Source organism: Taudactylus pleione, unplaced genomic scaffold (genome assembly GCF_031769625.1).
Source record: "Taudactylus pleione unplaced genomic scaffold, aTauple2 ptg000109l, whole genome shotgun sequence".
Classification (NCBI taxonomy): Eukaryota; Metazoa; Chordata; class Amphibia; order Anura; family Myobatrachidae; genus Taudactylus; species Taudactylus pleione.
Genome location: NW_028284511.1, coordinates 8878417 through 8891853, shown reverse-complemented (window position 1 = coordinate 8891853; position 13437 = coordinate 8878417). Strand labels below are relative to the sequence as shown.

Sequence of the window (13437 nt, the reverse complement as noted above, 5' to 3'; positions counted from 1 at the left end):
GAATTGTTCAATTGCAATGTGAGTCTGTAATTTAGCACTCAGAAGTTACTATGCACACCTACTGTTATTGGGTATTCTATGGCCCCCATTTAGCGCTCGCTAAAGGGGTTATGCCAGGTTTCTGGATTTAACAAACAGCGGTAATCTAATATTAGTGCCATTTGTCAAACATCACCCTCACCATCTTTTACATGGCAAGAGTGATGCAGGCCCTACTGTCTGCAATGGAGACCCGGCGGTGCCTTTCTGACTTCATCGTAGCCTTCCAGACACTGCCATGTCCCTGTGTCATGCACATGCGCAGACGGACCATCACGAATGCACATAATACCAGAGCCCGATCGCTGGCAGCGTTAGGCTGCCAGCAGGTCAGCAGAGGACCTCGCCGAGAACTTTGCGGGACCTCGTAGGGAGTGGTAAGTATTGTTAAATACCAGTTAATTTTTGGTTTGTATCACAATGATGCTAAATGAAAAATGTCACTGGTGTTTAATATCGTTGATAAATGGGGGTCTATTTCTGTTTGGCCATGGGAGCTGCTGTGTTATTATTATTATAGTATAAAACATAGAAACAGAATTTCACAGCAAATAAGAACCACTTGCCCCATCTAGTTTGCCCAATTTTTGTCTGATTGTCCTACGATATCGACAATCCGTGCCCGCGCATCGTTTAGTCATTTGAGGGGGCAAAAAAAGGACGATTTAAACGATCAAACAATATCACTATCGGTTAAATCGTCCTTTAAATCTGACCATGTGTATGCACCATTAAACGCTTCCCCACACATCTAACCAACTTTTCATCCAACTAGCCAACTTTTTCATCAGACCAGCCAACTTCTGTCCAATATCACAAAAGTAGACAGATAATGTCTGCCTACTGTACTTCTGCATGATGTGAATAAATTTTTTAGAAGAAACTGCATGTTTTAAATATATATTGGTTTATTAAAAATAAACAGTGAAAAAATCCAGGTTTCTTTTTTCTTCTGACTCTATAAGCCACAGTAAAATATTTAAAGATACAGGGCCTGATTCAGACCCGCTCGCGAGCGCTGAGCGCTCGCAAGCGGGTAGATGGTGCCCTAGTGCGCACGCGCACGACGGAGGGAGCTCCACCGTGCGCATGCGCGAGACCCAGATAGCGACAGCCAAGCTGTCACTCCGGGTCTCGCACCAAAGGGGGCGTGCTGTCGATGGTGAGTGACAGCACACACCCTTTGGTGGGTGTGCCGGGGGCGTGGCTGCCAGATGGAAGCATTCCCATGGGAACGCCTACCATCTGGGTCCGGCCCCACTGACATCACTAGTGATGTCAGTGGGAGTGATTTTGGCTCTGATAGAGCCAAAATCAGTCCAGGGCTTGCGGTCACCGAGACCCAACTGCAGGGTCTCGTCGCAAGCCCGCGACCATCGCGACCATCATCATGGACGCCCGCATAAGCTGTGGGTGGTAACCCACAGCTATGCGAGCATCCAGGAGGACGCTTCAAAAAAAAATGCCCTGATTCAGAGCGGGCGCTCTGAATCAGGCCCACAGTTCTAAACAGAACTGTCTCTATGTTCGATACTGTAACACAAAACTCAGCGAGACATGATTTAGGGTTTGGCCGGTTTGTGTCATATTATTAAAAAACAAAGATATTAAGAAGCAATAGAGCAAATACTTAAACAAACTGGGGTCTATGTACTAAGAATTGCGGTACTACCATGATTATTATGTATCCAACTCACAGGGGATATTTTAATTTTTAATAAAAATATCCTGGCTGTATACTACGGGGAATTTGAAGGGACAGTGGGTGTGGTAACCGCTGTCTCGGCAAGTTATATCCCTGGAATTTAGGAGGTCTTTCACTGAAGTGAAAGACTTAACTGGGCTAAGGTGACGCCATGCATGCACACAATGTCATCTTCCGGGGGGGCGGCCAAGGCTGCCAGGGAGAGATCGAAAGATCTCTCTTCTGCAACAGGAGCCCTTATAGGCTTACAATATTTTACACCATCTGATGATGGTGTAAAGTACTGGGGCTAAACTCCGAAAAGCTTCACTTTTTGGGGTTTAGTACATAGGGGTCAGATCGTAGTCCCCATTGATAATAATGTGTCTGCGATGTGCACAGCTAATCAACACTTTGTAGGAAATTTCTGTGAAATCAACTGCATTGTGCTTTTTATACATAGGAGCAATACATAAAATTATGCAGAAACTGCAGTTTCTGCATACTTTTATGTTATATATATATATATATATATATATATATATATATATATATATATATATATATATATATATATGAAAATGAGTTGACTGTAGCACGACTGGTTTACAAAAGTGCATTAGTCAAATAAATATTAAAACCAATACTGTGGTCAAAGAATGATAGTGCAAGTGCTTATGAATAAATAAGTAACAATTTAATAGATACCAAATACACAATAATAAAAGAAATAAAAAAATATAACATACACATAAAACCCAAGAGACCCTTTTTAAGAAAGATGGATAAAATCAGAGGGAAAAAAGTCTAAAACTCAGCATATAGCATTCACTTTAAAAAGAAAACATTATTTTTAGGAGTTAAATAAATAAATAGCTTATCTAAACAAGGTAGATAGGATTTGACACATTCATAGGTTCAAGAGGCAAGGCATAATCTCGCCCAACGCGTTTCGTCATGGGGACTTCATCAAGGGGATACTAGTATGGTGGGTCATATTCTTATTTATACCCCCACACAGGTTCATCAGAGATTAGGGGGCCGCATCATTTCCTGTTCAACTTATATCACATTATTATTCAAAATCCGTTCAACATAAGGTGAGCGCATTAACACTATGATCCATGATTTAAACGTTATGTCTGGTCTTTGTTTTAAATTATCAGAAAGTCAAAGATAGTGACAACATTCCGTTAAGAAAGGGCAACATCCGCTTAGCTGTCCAGGACTTCCGCCCTTAGTGGTTACATCACATCCAGTGTGTTGCTGCTTTTTTCAGAAGCCGGGGTTAGTTGGATACATCACGTCCGCCCTCAAGGCTGTGTTGTTCTTTTGTCACATGGACCTGTCATTCTCCGTCACATCCGTGCTTCTCCTGCCACTCCTCGAAATGGCTGTGTGGTTACTTCCGCCCTTCACGTCACTATACCTCCGCAATCAGATTGTTCGTTTCCATGGGAACATGAATAGCGATATACGGCTTCTTAAGTACTCCTGGTGTGAAGCGCCATGTTATTCATATCGGACTCAGCTTCCGCCCATACTTTGGCATATTTATAAAGTTGTTTTACTGCAATCTATGACTTAAAGAAAAAATGTACATTAGATTCCATAATGTTATATATTACCTTGTGGGGAAATATTCAAACCACATATTACTCAATTTATAATTTAGAGTATAGGATTCAAACCACAATCTCATATTGTGATTCATTACTTTAGCCCAGATAAAGAATAGAGTTCACATCCTGATTAGGTAGTAAAGTTTAAAAAGAGGAGTTTAAAAAGATTTTGTGGGGGTTAAAAAAAGATCAGGAGGGACTTCTCAAAGACCCATAATTTTAATTAGACATGAGCTACAAAGTTTGTTTCTCCATAGATCTAACTCCAATAATCTTTCCAATATTAGTTCTTTTTCTAGGCGTTTAAAATTTCTTAATAGTTCTCCAGATGCACATATTTTGGTTTCAGCTGGCTCCATATTCAATGCTTCTCAGCGTTCCAAAATCCTTTTGCGTTTGGGTGTTTTTCATCGCTCCATTGCTCATACTCCCATTGAAGGATTGTCACCCATGCATAAATTTGCAGCACCTGGTATTCTTAGACGGTCACCCGTCCTAGTACTAACCAGGCCCAGAGGAGCTTTGCTTCCAAGATCAAACGGAATTGGGCATATACCCGGTGGTATAGCTGCAATTAAAAGTGGTGACTATATCCCATAAAACTACTATACCTGATCTTCTCCAAGAAGTCACCCTCCAGGGTACTAGTCAGGCCCTCCACGTCAATCCACCATTGCCCATAGTGGATTGGTAACGAGGTATATTAGTAGGTGGGAGATTACCATTACAAGAATGGCGCAATCTCGTAGCTTTCGTTGAATCCTTTCAGTGCCAATGTGTCCAATTCAAATAGCCAATACATCTCACGCCTTCAAAGTAAATTTAGGAGATCTCCTCCTCATTCCCCTAATGTTACATTTTCAATGGCTTTGAAAGTGATTTCTTCTGGATTGGAGTTTTGAACTAGGATAAAGTGTTTTGAAACAGCTTGTCCTTCTATTTTTTTGTGTATATTGCGGACATGTTCCTGGATCCTCAGTTTTAGTGGTCTTTTGGTTTTACCCACATATTTAAGTCCGCAGGTGCATTCCAATAAGTAGATGACAGAAGTGGAGTTATAATTCATGAAGGTTTTTATATTGAACCCTTTAGATCCCTCTGAATTCATAAAGGTTTTTCTCTTAGGGTGGACAAACTTGCAAATATTGCAATGGCCACATTTGTAGCTACAATTGCATTTGAGCGTGTTTGACACGTTTATTGTTTCCTTTTCTCGCAACATGCTTGGTGCTAGTAAATCCTTTATGTTTTTAGACTTCCTGTAGACAATTTGTGGTTGAGATGGTAGAATATTTTGTAGTACCGGGTCCATCAAGAGGATGTTCCAATTTTTATTGAATGCTTTTCTAATTTGGCCCTCATGACCATTGAATTTTGTAACAACTGGTATTTTCTCTGGTTTACCTGGTACTTCCACTTTATACTTAAGGAGTTCCTGTCTGTCAAAAGATTTTGTTTTTTGAAGTGCAGTTGTTAAAATAGCTTTGGGGTATTTTTTCTCTCTGAATCGATCTGCATATACTTCAAATTGTTCTTCGCATACCTTGATATCACTGCAATTGCATCTAATTCTGTGGAATTGAGAGTAGGGGATGTTTCTCTTCCATTTATCCAAATGGCAGCTCTTGAAGTGCAAATAACTATTCGCATCAACAGTTTTAATAAAGTTCTTAGTACATATTCTATCTCCCACTGATGATAATACCAAATCCAGAAATTCAACCTTAAAAGTGTTAAAATTAGACGTAAATTTCAAGTTCATGTTATTATTTGAGATATGCGTTAAAAATTGGTTAACATTTTCCTCTGTGCCTTCCCAGATAATCAAAATGTTGTCAATATACCTTTTATATAGAATGAGGTTAGTCTTAAATGGGTTGTTAGTATAGACATAACAATTTTCCCAGCATCTCATAAACAAGTTTACAAAACTTGGGGCAAATGTGGTGCCCATTGCCATACCGCATATTTGAAGATAAAATTGATTTAAAAATTTAAAATAATTATGGTTAAGTATAAAACACATAAGATCACATATGAACTCCTTCAGTAAAACATACATGAAGCCATGCAACTCAAGGAAATCTCTTGCTTCATTTATGCCTTTTGGAGCATGAAAAAACACCCAAACGTAAAGGATTTTGGAATGTTGAGAAACATTGAATATGGAGCCAGCAGAAACCAAAATATGTGCATCTGGAGAACTATTAAGAAATTTTAAACGCCTAGAAAAAGAACTAATATTGGAAAGATTATTGGAGTTAGATCTATGGAGAAACATAAACTTTGCAGCTCATGTCTACTTAAAATTATCGGTCTTTGAGAAATCCCTCCTGATCTTTTTTAACCCCAAAAAATATTTTTAAACTCCCCTTTTTAAACTTTACTACCTAATCAGGATGTAAACTCTATTCTTTAATTGGGCTAAAGTAATGAATCACAATATGAGATTGTGGTTTGAATCCTATACTCTAAATTATAAATTGAGTAATTTGTGGTTTGAATATTTCCCCACAAGGTAATATATAACATTATGGAATCTAATGTACATTTTTTTCTTTAAGTGATAGATTGCGGTAAAACAGCTTTATAAATATGCCAAAGTATGGGCGGAAGCTGAGTACATGATGAATAACATGGCGCTTCACACCAGGAGTACTTAAGAAGCCGGATAACGCTATTCATGTTCCCGTGGAAACGAATAATCTGGTTGTGGAGGTATAGTGATGTGAAGGGCAGAAGTAACCACACAGCCATTTCGAGGACTGGCAGGAGAAGCGTGGATGTGATGGAGAATGACAGGTCCACGTGACAAAAGAACAACACAGCCTTGTGGGTGGACGTGACGTATCCAGCTATCCCCGGCTTCTGAAAAAAGCAGCAACACACTGGATGTGATGTAACCACTAAGGGCAGAAGTCCTGGACAGCACAGTGGATGTTGCCCTTTCTTAACGGAATGTTTTCACTATCTTTGACTTACTGATAATTTAAAACAAAGACCAGACATAACGCTTAAATCATGGATCATAGTGGTAATGCGCTCACCTTATATTGAACGGATTTTGAATAATATTGTGATATAAGTTGAACAGGAAATGATGCAGCCCCCTAATCTCTGATGAACCTGTGTGGGGGTATAAATAAGAATATGACCCACCATACTAGTATCCCCTTGATGAAGTCCCCAGGAGAGATTTTGCCTTGCCTCTTGAACCTATGAATGTGTCAAATCCTATCTACCTTGTTCAGATAAGCTATTTATTTATTTAACTCTTAAAAAGAATGTTTTCTTTTGAAAGTGAATGATATATGCTGAGTTTTAGACTTTTTTCCCACTGATTTTATCCATATGTCTTAAAAAGGGTCTCTTGGGTTTTATGTGTATGTTATATTTTTTAATTTCTTTTATTATTGTGTATTTGGTATCTATTAAATTGTTACTTATTTATTCATAAGCACTAGCACTTTCATTCTTTGACCACAGTGTTGGTTTTAATATTTATATGACTAATGCACTATTGTAGACCAGTCGCTCTACAGTCAACTCATTTTCTTACACATTTTCTAATACTTTTACCAGTATTTTTTATTGACATTGAGCAGATGCCCATATAGAGTGGGCTTGGTTAACACAATTTTACATGGTTTATATGTTATATCACTTGTAAATTATTGTATTTATTGTTGGCGCCATCCCCACCTATTTTTTCTTTTACTATTTTGTGTTATTTATTGGGTTACGGTAGCCTGCAGTTACACAATTATGTTTAGAAATAGAGACCATATTAACAAGAGAAGTGACTTTTGTCAGAAAGTCTTTAATGAAAGAAATTCCCCTCATAAGAATGCTCTCATAGAGAATGTAGATATGTTCTGGGAGATGGAGAAAGCACTGACAAAGGAAATAAAGGCGTGGTGGGATAGTAGAGGATTAGAACATTACATTTCTGTTAACAGAATCCGTAGGGGTTTGAGACTTTTAAAAAAACACATTCAGCATAGACAATCCAGATTTTTTTAAAAACTGGGACAGCATCTTACACAAGTGCTCTCTGGACCTATTGAGATTAATAATAGAGGAAAAAAAGATTGTACTATCCAAATTGGAGAAAGAAATTTCTAATATGGAAGTTCTAATGGACGAATCCAAAGATAAAGAGGAATATAAAGTCGACAAGAAAGTTCTAATTAAAAAAGTGGAAAAGGTGGAAGAATTGGTCATGCAGAGCAAGGAAAAAAAATTCATCAGAGACAAAAAGGACTATGAACAGAATAATGTAAAGAATTGGAGTAGATTTTATGGACAAGAAAGAACCACTAGAAGGTCGCAAACAGGAGAGGGACAGGGCTGGACAACAGTCCCTAGGAGAAGATACAGCTGTAGGAAGGAATAGGACATTGCTCAAGTCTCCAGACCTACAAGTCACATGAAAAATAGATTTACCGCACTACAACATCTAGATTCAAACAGCAATAGTGATTTTTTATCACCAGGACAGGATCATACAACAAGCAACAGAAGGAAAACCACTTTCAGGGAAACTATAAGGACAGCCTCGGCCCTAAAAAGAATGTACAGAGAAGAGGAAAGCAGGGGGCAGGAGGAAGGAACATCAAAAGGAGACATCTTTAGTAGACCCTCAGAATAAAGGAATTTTTAATATATCCAAACAGTATTTAAGTAAACCAGAACTTTCATTCCTTAGCCAAGCTTGAACTTTCCTCCTACTAGCAACATGAATAAGTTTGACACTTTTATTGACTTAAACAAATATGTATGTAATTTAACTCTAAAGAGACATTTTTTAAGGAAGGAATCAGCACCTATGAGGAATTTTAATGAATCCATTTCAAAATCTAGGTTAAAAGGGAAATCCACTTACTACCCTTTAGAGTCCAAGGGAAATTATATAAGCGTGTTTTATGAGATGGTTAAGAAAGAATTATGTGAAAAGGATATGAGCAACATCAAGAAACAAAATCTGAACAATAGAGAGAAGGAAGCTTTGAAGAACCTCAAGGCAAACAGAGAGATAGTAATAAAACCTGCTGATAAAGGGGGAGGGTTAGTTATTATGGATTATGATTATTATCTTAAAGAAGCATCTAGACTATTGGATGATGGGAACTCATATGAAAAATTGGAGAAAGATCCAATCAATAACTACATAGACGAACGAAGGACAATATTGGTACATGGCTTACATAATATTATCAGTAAAGAGGAGTTCCAATTACTGATGAATACTAACCCTCGAACCCCTATATTTTATTTCTTGCCGAAGATACATAAATCATTGATGGAACCTCCAGGTAGGCCAATCATAGCAGGTATAGACTCACTTACCTCAAATTTATCAAAATTTGTTGATCTCTTCCTTCAGAAACACGTGAATAACTTGGAATCTTACCTTAAGGACATTACTAATATTTTACAATGCCTAGAGGGAATTCAGTGAAAACAGACCTTCAATTGGGCAACTATAGATGTGCAATCCCTTTATACATGTATAGATCATACAAAAGGCATAAATGCAGCAAGACAGTTCCTCAAGTTGGATGGCTCCATGGATGTTTTACTGAAGGAGTTCATATGTGATCTTATGTGTTTTATACTTAACCGTAATTATTTTACATTTTTAAATCAATTTTATCGTCAAATATGCAGTACAGCAATGGGCACCACATTTGCCCCAAGTTTTGCAAACTTGTTTATGGGATGCTGGGAAAATTGTTATGTCTATACTAACAACCCATTTAAGACTAACCTCATTCTATATAAAAGGTATATTGATGACATTTTGATTATCTGGGAAGGCACAGAGGAAAACTTCAACCAATTTTTAATGCATGTCTCAAATAATAACATGAACTTGAAATTTACGTCTAATTTTAACACTTTTAAGGTTGAATTTCTGGATTTGGTATTATCATCAGCGGGAGATAGAATATGTACTAAGAACTTTATTAAAACTGTTGATGCGAATAGTTATTTGCACTTCAAGAGCTGCCATTTGGATATATGGAAGAGAAACATCCCCTACTCTCAATTCCACAGAATTAGATGCAATTGCAGTGATATCAAGGTATGCGAAGAACAATTTGAAGTATATGCAGATCGATTCAGAGAGAAAAAATACCCTAGCTATTTTAACAACTGCACTTCAAAAAACAAAATCTTTTGACAGACAGGAACTCCTTAAGTATAAAGTGGAAGTACCAGGTAAACCAGAGAAAATACCATTTGTTACAAAATTCAATGGTCATGAGGGCCAAATTAGAAAAGCATTCAATAAAAATTGGAACATCCTCTTGATGGACCTGGTACTACAAAATATTCTACCATCTCAACCACAAATTGTCTACAGGAAGTCTAAAAACGTAAAGGATGTACTAGCACCAAGCATGTTGCGAGAAAAGGAAACAATAAACACGCTCAAATGCAATGGTAGCTACAAATGCGGCCATTGCAATATTTCAAGTTTGTCCACCCTAAGAGAAAAACCTTTATGAATTCAGAGGGATCTAAAGACTTCAATATAAAAACCTTCATGAATTGTAACTCCACTTCTGTCATCTAATTATTGGAATGCACCTGCGGACTTAAATAAGTGGGTAAAACCAAAAGACTATTAAAATTGAGGATCCAGGAACATGTCCGCAATATACGCAATAAAATAGAAGGACATGCTGTTTCAAAACACTTTTCCCTAGTTCATAACTCCAATCCAGAAGATATCACGTTCAAAGCCATTGAACATGTAACATTAGGAGAACGAGGAGGAGATCTCCTAAATTTATTTTGAAGGTGTGAGATGTATTGGCTATTTGAATTGGACACATTGGCACCAAAAGGATTCAATGAAAGCTATGAGATTGCTCCATTCTTGTAATGGTAATCTCCCACCTACTAATATACCTCATTACCAATCCACTATGGCCAATGGTGGATTGATGTGGAGGGCCTGACTAGTACCCTAGAGGGTGACTTCTTGGAGAAGATCAGGTATAGTAGTTTTATGGAATATAGTCACCACTTTTAATTGCCATCATACTACCGGGTATATAACCAATTCCGTTTGATCTTGGAAGCAAAGCTCCTCTTGGCCTGGTTAGTACTAGGAAGGGTGACTGTCTAGGAATACCAGGTGCTGCAAATTTATGCATGGGTGACAATCCTTCAATGGGAGTATGAGCAATGGAGCGTGAAAAAACACCCAAACGTAAAAGAATTTTGGAACGCTGAGAAGCATTGAATATGGAGCCAGCTGAAACCAAAATATGTGCACCTGGAGAACTATTATGAAATTTTAAACGCATATAAAAAGAACTAATATTGGAAAGATTATTGAAGTTAGATCTATGGAGAAACATAAACTTTGTAGCTCATGTCTAATTAAAATTATGGGTCTTTGAGAAATCCCTCTTGATCTTTTTCAACCCCAAAAAAATCTTTTTAAACTCCCCTTCTTAAACTTTACTACCTAATCAGGATGTGAACTCTATTCTTTAATTGGGCTAAAGTAATGAATCACAATATGAGATTGTGGTTTGAATCCTATACTCTAAATTATAAATTGAGTAATATGTGGTTTGAATATTTCCCCACAAGGTAATATATAACATTATGGAATCTAATGTACATTTTTTCTTTAAGTCATAGATTGCGGTAAAACAACTTTATAAATATGCCAAAGTATGGGTGGAGGCTGAGTCCGATATGAATAACATGGCGCTTCACGGCAGGAGTACTTAAGAAGCCGTATATCGCTATTCATGTTCCCATGGAAATGAACAATCTGGTTGTGGAGGTATAGTGATGTGAAGGGCGGAAGTAACCACACAGCCATTTCGAGGACTGGCAGGAGAAGTGCGGATGTGACGGAGAACGACGGGTCCACACGATAAAAGAACAACACACCCTTGATATAAGACGTGACGTATCCAGCTAACCCCAGCTTCTGAAAAAAGCAGCAACGCACCGAATGTGATGTAACCACTAAGGGCGGAAGTCCTGGACAGCTAAGCAGATGTTGCCCTTTCTTAACGTTTAAATCATGAATCATAGTGGTAATGCGCTCACCTTATGTTGAACGGATTTTGAATAATATTATGATATAAGTTGAACAGGAAATGATGCGGCCCCCTAATCTCTGATGAACCTGTGTGGGGGTATTAATAAGAATATGACCCCCATACTAGTATCCCCTTGATGAAGTCCCCTGGACAAAATGCGTTGGGGAGATTTTGCCTTGCCTCTTGAACCTATGAATGTGTCAAATCCTATCTACCTTGTTCAGATAAGCTATTTATTTATTTAACTCTTAAAAAGAATGTTTTCTTTTTAAAGTGAATGATATATGCTGAGTTTTAGACTTTTTTTCCTCTGATTTTATCCATCTTTCTTAAAAAGAATCTCTTGGGTTTTATGTGTATGTTATATTTTTTAATTTCTTTTATTATTGTGTATTTGGTATCTATTAAATTGTTACTTATTTATTGATAAACACTTGCACTTTTATTCTTTGACTACAGTATTGGTTTTAATATTTATATGACTAATGCACTTTTGTAAACCAGTCGCTCTACAGTCAACTCATTTTCTTACACATTTTCTAATACTTTTACCAGTATTTTTTATTGACATTGAGCAGACGCCCATATAGAGTGGGCTTGGTTAACACAATTTTACACGGTTTATATGTTATATCACTGATAAATTATTGTATTTATTGTTGGCACCATCCCCACCTATTTTTCCCATCAAAATTAGAAGCCAAAACCCCGGACGAGCCAGCCGCACTGGTAAACAGTTGACTCGATAATTTGTCCTGAAGGCCAAGGCCATACTCTTGAGGTGTGCTGCGATGCATCCCAAATACTGCCTACGGTCCGTCCCTGAACTTGGTAGCAGAGGAGTGTGTATGTAGAGACAGGGATGGTGATAGTACGCACTGCTCCGCCTTCCGATCTCCCTGACTTGCACACTGAGGATCGGGCGGTCCTGAAGAGACTCCGCCCGGTTTGCACTCCCCGTTTCGCCTCCTGTCAGCGCTGATTACAGGAGGGCTGCATTGGGGAAGACTTCCGCTCTACCGTCCGATGCTGTTGCCGGGATACTGCCACGGTTCAACTGCCTCTGCGGGCACTGAGGTGGGTATACAATCGGGAAGCCGGCTGCAGGATTCCCGACAGCCGGCTTCCCGACTGCTTTATCACGGCCTGGGATATAGACTGGCGTCTATATCAAGATGCCTTTCATTTCCCCGACATCGGGAAACCGGCGCCCGGCATCCCGATTGAAGGGACAGCCGCAGGGGGGGATTAGGTTTAGGGCACCCGGGGGGGACTTAGTTTAAGGCACCCCTCTGGAGGGTTAGGGTTAGGCTAGGGGGAGGGAGGGTTAGGGTATGGCCCCCCCGGGGGGGACTTAGGGTTAGGCACCCCCCCAGGGGACTTAGGTTTAGGCAGCGGGGAAGGGGGGTTAGGGTTAGACACTTAGAGGGGGGATTAGGGTTAGGCACCGGGAGGAGATTAGGATTAGGCAACCCTAAGGAGGGTTAGGGTTAGGGGGGTTAGGTTAGATTAGCTGATACTTACCTTACCACAATCGTGATTTCCAGCGCTGTTGGACTTCCGCTGCCGGGCTCTGCTGTTTTGTCAGGCTGCCGCTGCCGGGTTTCGAACTCCCGGCCATGCGGCAGCTGGGATATCATACCGATTCCCTGAGGTGAGCACTACCGAGCGTAGGAAACTCCTCTACGCTTGCTGCTTCAGGCACACTCACTGCACACCAACGTCCATTGCTGGGCCCCTTTGTAACCTCCCCCAACCTTAAGCACGAGCTAGCTTTGCTCCTGCCAGACTCACGCGATAGCTGCAGTCCAGTACAGTTCCCCCCACTCCATGAAATATGTGTCTCAAGGGCTACCTACAGCTGGGCATAGGGTGGGGGCTGCCTTAGAAAGATCCATTTCCCACAATGGGGAGAAAGAGACCCTCAGAACAAAACCAGGGCCCCAGGTCATAAATGGCTATAATTGTGGTGCACATTAACAACTGAACGTGTACATATATGAATTGGCCAATA

At 39.3% G+C, this 13437-nt stretch overlaps 1 pseudogene; it reads right to left on the bottom strand.

The window, feature by feature from the left end:
• Positions 1 to 3802: 3802 nt before the first annotated feature.
• Positions 3803 to 3921, bottom strand: LOC148525247 (5S ribosomal RNA; annotated as a pseudogene).
• Between the last annotated feature and the right edge of the window lie 9516 nt (positions 3922 to 13437).